Below are 8,594 nucleotides of genomic sequence, written 5' to 3' on the forward strand. Positions count from 1 at the left end.
ACTTCTTGTAGGGGTGGTAGGCCTAGTAGTACATGTCTATATATATTGGGCCGGGGGCCTAATCAGAGGACATGGAGTAGTCCGAGGACGGGGAAACATCTTCATAGGAGTTCATGTTAATGAGTGAAGAGGTGAGGTATGGTCATAAGAGTCCAAGAAATTGATCCGAGGAGGAATGCCTCCTCGACTGATCAAAGCCGAAGTCTGGGGCTGTGATTTGCCTTCTAGGGCGACATTCTAGGAGATTCTACTGGTAAGAATACACATCCAGAAGGTATAGGACAAAGGAGGGCTATGAAATATTTAAGGGAAAGCTACTACCACCGCATTAATGGGGAAGTGATACCTGAACAATAGTTTTTAGCCTTACAGCGATTCCCAAAGACTTCAGGAAGGTGCTGATGTGACAAGGATCAACACCAATAATCTAATCTACACGTGGAGAGCAGAGACGAAAGGAGGAAGATAGTATAAAATAGAAGGGAGGCCCTAAGAGAAAGGGATCGGAGAATTGAGGGAGAAATACTGTAGCAATAAGAACTGTACTTGTAATCAACTTCAAGAAATATATACAAGAACTGATCTCCTCAAACTATGCCAAGAATGATTTTCTTTAGATAAAACCAGTCTACTTTCACTTTATTGTCATTTGGATCCATTATAATTGCTACCCAACTCATTAGAGCTTAATTTTCCAACCCACTTTCTACAAATTCATTGTATTGGGCTCTTTGGGCCTAGATCCTTTTACCTTTTGGGCTTAGGACTCAAATTGCATCCTTACAGTTCTTATCTGATCCAACTATTAACATTTGACACCACTTTTTTCACTTATTACTAAGAGCATTCGCATCCGAGAATTTCAACCTATCCTATTTTACCATCTCAAAAAACTATTTTATCATTTATACCATACTATTTTTCAACACACTTAACATCCTAACTTTTATTTTCCTATTCTACTCATTAAAATAATATATCTACACAATAAAATAATATATCCCTGAACCATATCTATTCTCTCCCATCTCTCTCCTCTCTCTAATTTTACCTCTCTTCCATTGAAAGCAAACCACCTCCACCGTCCAAAAAGGCTAAAAAAAAAAAAAAAAACCACCTACAAAAATCCAATACAAATCAAACTTAGATACCAAAAACCTTAATTTTCTTGGAATTTGACTGATTTCTCAGAAGCCCAGAACTCAAACAGACCTCCAAAAATAAAAACCACTTGCAAAAACCAAATATCAATCAAACCTAATTCCAAATAACTCTCTCTCTCTGCATCACCTCTCGCCACCACCAACACCAACACACCAAACCCACTTCCATCGTTGACCCAACTGCCACAACAACTCCACCAATCTCCAAAGAAATCCAAAAAATCGTGGCCCACCAAGTGAAAAAACCTAGCCACCAAACCCACGCCGACAACCTTAGATGAAACCCATGCCGACAACCACCAAGAGAAACCCATGCCGATCTCTACACCACACCTAAACACTGATCTCTACACCAAACCCCAAACGTCGATCTCCACGCCACCACACTGATCTGCAACGAGAGAGAGAAGAGAAATAATGAGTGGATGGTGGCTTACCATGGCCGGTGACAGTGGGTCAGGCCATAGTGCGGTGGTTATGGGGTTTTGAGTCTAAAGAGAGGGAGTGAGTGAGGACTGAAAGGAGAGAGAGAATCAGAGATTGAGAGACGGAGAGAGAGACATGAGACAGAGAATGGAGGAGAGAGAAAGTGGCAGATATTTATAGGTGAGAATAAAAAATTATTATTCTGTTTTAGAATGCTGCTACAGTACCATTGTAAATTTACAATGGTACTGTAACAGTATTGCAAATTTTTTTGCAATTCTAAACATTTATAAGTCCAGGTGTTGAGTGGTTTTTGGCCTTTAAAGCTAAATCTGTCCTACATATATCATTTGGTAGTCCGGATGTGAATGCTCTAACAATCTACTATATTAGCTGTCGTGAAAATTTTTGTCAATTTTTTTTTTCTTTTTGTGTTTATAGACTTTCTCTTTGATGGAAGCGACCGATTAAGCAATTTTGCATAAAGCTAATGATTGCAATTGAATAATTTAGTCCAATAATCCCCCTTTATGCCTCTATACCTAATTAAACTTTTTCTCCTTTTCTATTGCAATCACCTTTACCTTCTTCTTTTTTTCCTCAAAAAAAAACCTTTACCTTCTTTTTTTTGCTACCTATGAATGCCCAATTCGTTGGGTTGGTGTCTTGGTGGATTGATTTCTTTTTGTGAAAAACGCTAATTCATCATTCATTCCACTAGTTCAACTAACACTCCGAGCTGCAAGTTGGACAGAAAATTATCGTGTAGGCATCAACTGTGACCTTTTCTTTAACCATACCATATATTAGTCCAACTTGTAAATCCAAGCTCGGCCTTATTATCATAGACATCGGGCTATAATTTGAAGTATTGGGGTCGAAGTTAGCTTTTCCTTCATTCTAGCCCAAATTATCGGGGCCTGAAACTTGAGCCCAACTAAGCCTTAACTAGATGTCGAAAATTATGTCCAGCATGAATGGCCTTTTGAAAAATTTTAGGTAAAAAAAATATAAATTTATCTTACTTCTTACCAGATTGAGGGTCAAATTAAGTATTATGATAAATAACCAAGAGCATTGGTACTCAACTAAAATCTCTTGGTATTTTTAGTTGAGACATCTAGGGCTAAAATTCTCTCTCCCCAAATATAAAAATTGAATTATAAAATTTAGAAAATTAAGGTTTTTTTTTGTTTTTGGGTCTATCATAACTTATAATGGCTTAGGAAGTAAAGCTTTAATATCATTAGCTCTTTATTGTTTTGAGTGTTTCACATATTAGAATGAATAGTGTTTTAAAATTATGGATTTATAAAGTATGAATAGAAAATTGTAATTTTTTTTCTCCTGAAAACCCAAAATTTTAAAATTGTTTTTAATTTTAATAACCATTTAAAACTTCTCTACTCCTTTAGCTAAAAGTGCACAAATATTTGTCTGATTGTGGTGTGAATGAAAAAGGTTCCTCCCTTTAACCAAAACCAAACTCACCTTGATGTATCTAGTGAATCTGTGTAATTAAATTATCTAAATTGCTTAATAAAATATTTATTAAAAAAAAAACTCCTTTTCTCCCTTCTATGTTACTAGAATCGTATGGGACAACCCAAACTTATCCAATATGATGAATATGGGATGACTGGATATATATATATATATATATATATCTTTTTATATTTTCTGGTTTATATGAAAAAAAAAATAAAATAAAAAAACTCAAAAATTAAAATGATAGATAAGCTCACTACCAAAGCAAACCCAAAGAGACATAAATATCACCACCCAAAGGAATTTAGCTAATGATATAGAACTGAATTGACTCACCACTCAATGGGATATAAAATATCACCACCCAAAGATATACTCGCCACCCAAAGAAATTCACCCAAGAGATAAAAGTTAATTAAGAAGAAATTCGTCTTCTGAAGCACAAAGCTTTATAATCTGAAAATACACTCTATAATATGATTTTTATTCAATTCAACCAAAAGGCTTATATAAAGCTTAAAACAGGCCTCTAAGCATGGGAGAATGAAATTAGTAATTAAAAACATTACATTTTTAAGACCTTGACTCATGGAAACTATAAACATAATAAATACTTGTCTACCTTGGAGAATTAAAACATAAACGTTGATTGGTGTCTTGGTCTAATGATAAAAAGCTATCATTGGGAACGGACATCATAGGTTGAAACTTTCTCAAAAAAAAAAAAAAAAACCCATAAAAGTTAAATATTCCTTAGAAAACCCCAATTAAATGTTATTTTACTAGATAATAAAGACATTTGAACATAGAACGTAGAACATAGATGATACATGTCACCTACGTGGCTGTTACATAATCTGTCATTCGCTTTTGGATTATTCTACTTTTACTTTTGGTGGGTTGTACAACCTTTTTTTTACCCCTCTTTAGGCCTAAATTTATTTTCCCCCTTTTAAAGAGTGTGAGGGAATTTCACTAGCAAAATGAATTTGGAAATTGAAATGTTCTGAAAACTTTTTTCTTTTTTTCATTTGGCTTGCATCTCATTATAGACATGGTACCAATCCAGTTAGATTTGCCCCCCTCCCCCCCAAAAAAAAGAGAGTTTGGCTTACCTCTAGTACTTTTTTAATTGAAATTTCCTTTTGTTTTAATGAAAAACTGCCACATCATCCATTAACTAAATAAAATGTGGAAATTAAAACTCACTATCACTTGTCATTGTATATTTAAAATAAAAGGGCATGTTTAGTTAAAAAAGTACTAAAGGTAAACCAAACCAAAAAAAAAAAAAAAATGCCATTATAAATGGTCAAATATGCTTGACTGTTGAGAAAGCATGGATCACATGTTCAGAGAATCTAACAACTCTTTTTTCTTTTTTCTAATTTATTTTTTTTGATAAAGAGAATCTAAAATAAAGAGAATCTAAACAACTCTAAACATAGTATTGGGCAATCTTAATCCTTTTTTTTTTCAGTAGCTGTCCCCTTCTCACTTGAGTTAGAGCTAAGCTAACAATTACATTGTGACAATTTGTTCGGTTGTTCCAGCACTTCCTTGGTTTGGTGCCATTTTTTAATTAATAGTTTAATACTATAATTGGGTACATTTGAAAAAGTTGGGATACAGAGATCATTGACTTTACGTTTCAACAACCATTTGCCTTTGATTTTCCTATTGTTCTATAAACACAGATGTAGGCACACAACTTATAAATTAAATTTCAGAAATTGTGATTGTTGGTGTTTTACTAAGCAATAGTTTGGTGACACAAAATTAGTCAAAATTGTTAGCAAGATTTATTGTAATTGGTATATAGCAAAAATTGAATTACATGTGGGTTTATATGAAATCAACTTGCTTCAATCATAATTTATAATTATTTATTTTTTTTTTATTTTTATTTTTATTTTTTTATGAATCAGGATTTCTTTACTTATGACTTATCGCTTAGCAAGTTGTGAAAATATTTTATCCATAACACTACTCTTTATAAAGTGATAAAGTAGGTAATTAAGTGTGCGTTTGGCTCTAGTTTAAAAAGTCAGCTTATTTTACTATTTAGTTTATTTTTGCTACTGTTCATAGACCCCACTACACTTTTTGGTACTATTCACGGGTCCTACTGTACTATTTCAACTAACTTTTACCTTTATCTACAGTACTTTTAGCAAAAAGTTTTCAGTTTCAGCAAAATAAGTAGATTCCAAATAGACCCTAAATAACAAAATCCAGCCACCTTGACAATTACTCCACTGTTACAGCTGAAATTAGGTTTTAACTTTTAAGGAAAGGTCTACTGCTTGCTTGGGATTTGCAATTAAGGGAAAAGTATTATTGAATTAGACTCTTAATAACTTTTCATTCACACAAGGATGCCAAATTAGAATGTTACGATGGGTTTAATTAGCTAAATTAGTAAAATATGTTATCATCAAATAAGATATGTTATCATCAATGGATTGTTATCATCAAATAACAATCCATTGATGCATTGGTCCGATCATAAAGAGTAATAGACAAAGTTTTCCTCCAAACCAATTTAGAAAAAATTTCTCTAGCCCATTACACGGGTATTTTTATAAAATAATTCATATGTATTATTTTTAAAAAAAAATTATATTACTTCTTAAATAAATTATGTGACTAAAAGTCTAAAAGTATACGTGCATGGTTTTATTAATTCGACATAGTGAGTTAAAGGAATTTTTCTCCAAATCAAATTCATGGTAAACTTTTTCCAAGAATAATTGATGTTATAGATTTAAATATTTTTTCCATTAAACAAAGTCAGTATTTATAAATATGAAAAAATATATATTAATACTATATTTCAACCCGATATTATCCCATAAATAGATTACATCATTTCATGGCGATTTGAGGATGAATTGGTCCCTAGATGTTTTAACTCACCACCATAGGCTTCCATTTATCTATAAAACAAGGAGGAGATTTGACTTTATATATATGTGGGAAAAATTAATGAATGCCCTAAGGACATTTGTTAATGAATTAATTTAAGAAATTTTTTATGAGAAAAAAAAAGTAATTAATATTTTGACAGCTTTTTCAAATTTTCATAAAAATAATATAAAAACTTTCCTTAAATTGTTTATTAACCGTTGCGCAAAGAGCACCCGTTAACATAACCGTATATGTGTGTGTATATATATTGGTTTTTTCATAAACAAGTTTGACTTTATTTATAGAGTAACTTGACTTTGCCCAAGGTTTTGTAATTATAGGGGGGCCAATTACTATTATTATAGGGTAGCTTAAATCTTAACTGTGGGAATATTAATATTTGAAGGGAGTTTTGACTTTGTTTAAAAAGTAGCCTTTGGGTGGAGAAATTATAAGGTCCTTATGGTGAACAAGTGACGTGGTCCACCATTCTAATAAAAGACTTCCACCTGTTTAAAATTGTTGAGTTAGAAAATTTTTTTAAACATAAATTGATTACTAACTCAACAATTTTAAACAAGTAGAAGTCTTTTAATGGAATGATGGACAAATGATGTAATTTACCAAATGATTATATAATTTCTCCTTGGGGTGGGGGTGGGGTGGTTTCATTTTGGTTCCATAAATTTGCTTCAACCTAAGAATAATATTCAATGTCTATAAAGGTAATTTTTATCCACTAATAAATGAATATTAAAGTCTTATAAATAAAGTAATACCACAAAGGATTTAGATGTCTTTGTCCAAGGGTCCTCCCATATGGGAGAGAATTTGAATTTGTTTGTGAAAGTGTTAGCAAGATTTTGTTATTTGTTGATACATTCTGAGTGTATAAACACTCTGTAATATTTCTTTGATACAGTGAATTCATCATCTGCTACCTGTAAACAAGTGATTGAGCCAATAATTATTTTCCATAGGAGTCAAGCCAAATATAATAAAGTTCTTTTTCTTTAATTAAAAAAGAACTACAAAAAATATTTTTTAAAAAAAAATTCTAAAATTAAAAGATAATGTTTTTACTATGGTTAAGGGAAATTTTGAAAAACTAGGGGGCCCTCTAGTTTTGCTGCCACTGCCATGAACATATGCTATTGTCGAACCACATAAATTCTTAGTATTTTCTCTTGTATTTGATTGTTTATTAATTTATTTGTTCTTATTATTTCTTTGAAGATCTTTCTAAATCCCATAATATTGGACAATCACTATTTGTGTGAGAGGGCTATCAAGAGGTCCTTTCGCATAACAAATTGGTATTGGAGTTTTCACTTTTACAATGATTTTTATTGGAGATGCTCATGTTGAATCCCTTCTTCACTTTTGATGTATGAAGAAAAAATGAAAAATATTAAAATTACTACAAAATATATATAAATTAAATGTGATGGTGGACTTCAACAACTTAATAAATAAATATTGTAATTACTTTTTTATATTTGTGAAAAATCAAGTTATAAGTCTTATACTTTTTTCCAAAAAACAAAAAAAGTTATAAGTCTTATATAGTAAAATTTGTAGCATCTCTAACATCACTTTCCTTATTTTCCATTAGCAGAAATGGAATTCTATTGTATTTGCTATTTATGACTTGAATTGAGTTTGAACTAGTCTAATTCAAACTAGGGCCACTCACCAGCCAAATTCACACTTCAATCATCTCAAATTTTAATTTCCCAACTTCTTTGAAGTGGTTTGGTCGACATAGGAAACAAAGAAAGGCAAAAGGAATAACATCAACAACATTTAAAAACTTTCAACTTTCAACTTTCAAGAATAGAAATAAAAGAAAATTCTAAACAAGAACTTTTTTCCTACCCTCCATTCTCTTTGTAATTCAAACAAGAGAGGAGACTAGCATAACATATGTTTCCCCTGTCAAAACTTATAAGAATTTGTATATATTTGATCCATAAAAGAAACAAGCTACTTCAAAATATTTCATCGTGAAGAGAGAACACGTTGTGCCAATTGCTTTTGCAGTTTTGCTTGGGTGGTAATTTTTACAATTGCCTCGCTACAAGTCTCTTCTGCTTTTCAAAATCAAAAAAAATTTAAGAGCTATAAAGTATGAAAGTTGGGAAAATAGATTTTTTTTTTTTTTTAATTTTTGGTTTTGAGATACATAAGGGGAGGGAGATTCAAAAGTGGTGAAAAGAGTTTTTCAAGCACTATATAAAATTCCTTTGTGGTTTTTTTTCCTTTGTTTGGTTCAGAAAGGAAATTGGAGATAAACTCATAACAGAGGGTGTCCAAGTGGTTTCCACTTTGACCCAAAAACGTGGGAAGAAAAATACCTCCAAGTTACCTAAATTACATTTTCTATTCCTTGATATTCAGCCTCCCATTACATTTTTTTGTTAATCAGCCCCCCCCTCTCTCTCTCTCTCTCTCTCTCTCTCTCTCTCTCTCTCTCTCTCTCTCTCTCTCCATTTTGAAATGGTTTTTCTTTCTACTAGTTGTTTGGTTGGTTGTTTTTTGTCCGTCTCCTTCTTGAGAAAGCAATGGCGGAGCCACATTGGGACCCAAGGGGGCCTTGGTCCCCCC

The sequence above is a fragment of the Quercus robur genome, chromosome 8, assembly GCF_932294415.1.
Source record: "Quercus robur chromosome 8, dhQueRobu3.1, whole genome shotgun sequence".
Lineage (NCBI taxonomy): Eukaryota > Viridiplantae > Streptophyta > Magnoliopsida > Fagales > Fagaceae > Quercus > Quercus robur.